The following is a 1760-nucleotide window of genomic DNA, read 5'->3' on the forward strand; positions in this document are numbered from 1 at the left end:
AAAAATAGGAAATATATTGTTTTTTAGATCTCATTGCCCTGTATTTGTTCTTAGTTCATTTCAATTTCTGATATCAAAAGAATATAGTAACTTACTATATACCATAGATCAGAGGGAATACAGTTTCTTGTTTCCATTTCTTAAAAAAAGACCCCACATATATATCACACATAAAAACTTTCTTTTAAAGGAAGAACAGGTAGTAAGGTATGAGTTATATTGAATAGCTCTCTCTATTTCCCTGACTTCCTAATAACATTTCATGGCTTTCTCTTCTTCCTTTGCTTCCTCTCACTATAAATATCAGAGCTGGTGACGGACTTTTACTATCCCTTTCATGCAAACTCCTCAGGCTTGCAAATCAGGTGCTGATTCTTGGAACCATCTCCCTGTCTCCCGCATAGTTTTCTAATGGGGCTAAGGGGCCACAAAGAATACACAAACATTGTATAGCACATTGATTTGAACACTGAAACTCAAAGGTTGGATTTTGGAATGCCTGCATCAGCTCATTTCAGTCTCCTTGGTGCGTGGTCCAAGGCAGCTTTTCGCTGAACATTTTGCCTATTGAGAGGATGGCAATAGGGCAGCCCGAACAAGTGACATGAATAGAGGGGGAGAATAAAAATGTTTGCAGCAAAGACTTCCTGCAAGCAGGCATTCTACTCCCCATTTCAAATACTATTGTTCTTTAAATATAACATTTCAAGATACTTTACCTTTCTCAAATGAGTTACCTTCCCTAATAGAGGTTCACTTTAACATTCTATTAACCTATCTTCTAACCTTCTCATAGCACTTTGCACTCACATTCTTATTCTCCTGATCAAAACTTATGAAACAAAATTAGTGGATAGAGTGTGTGTGTGTGTACACAAATATATCCAGGTACTCTGTTGACTTAGAAATATGGAAGAATGGAATAATTAGCCATGGTGATAAGCATTTTTTGAGAATATAATTTGTACCAGGCACTGTTCTAAGCACTTTCTACCCCACCAACTCTCCCTCGTACAATATTATCAGCTCCATTTTATAGATAAGAAAACTGAGGCATAAGATATTATGTGATTTGCCTGAGGTCACACAACTAGAAGGTATCAGAGCAGGCATGCTAACCTAGGCACTGCATTCCTTTGCCTAAAATTGGGATGCACTGTATCGCCCAACAATGGCATGTATGTGTTATATGGAAACTTGGTTCTAAACATTAATTAAATTTGGGTGTTACTGCCAAACTTCTGGATTTTGTGATAATTCTATTCCTTCACAAAGTGAAAGTTTCTAGGGTTATAGCTCCTGGAAGCAAACTTTTAAACCTCAGGCTCTTGGACTGTGCTGTCCAACATGATAGCATGCATGCTATTTCAATTTAACTTCAATTAAATTAAACTAACATAAGTCCCCAGTTGCACTAGCCACACTTCAGATGCTCAGTGGCAGCCTATGGCTAGTGGCTCCTCTGCTAGCCAGCACTGCTGTGGGACACTTCCACCATAATAGCAGCGCTGCTCCAAAAGACAGATAACTGAGGAGTAACAAAAGAGTAAATGATCCTTGAGCCCCTTCCAGAAAAAGAACTGTCATGTGTTTCCAAACAAGGATGGTTACTGAGAGCCTGCTCTTGGCCAGGCACTGTGTGCTAGGTACTGAGGGTCCAATGATCAGTATAGATCAATGAGGCAGACATGACCTCTGCCCTTCCAGGAGCTCACAGTCTCTGCCAGAGCCAGTCACCAGAGTGACTACTGCAGTGACAG

This window comes from Hipposideros armiger, unplaced genomic scaffold, assembly GCF_001890085.2.
Source record: "Hipposideros armiger isolate ML-2016 unplaced genomic scaffold, ASM189008v1 scaffold_579, whole genome shotgun sequence".
NCBI classification, from domain to species: Eukaryota; Metazoa; Chordata; class Mammalia; order Chiroptera; family Hipposideridae; genus Hipposideros; species Hipposideros armiger.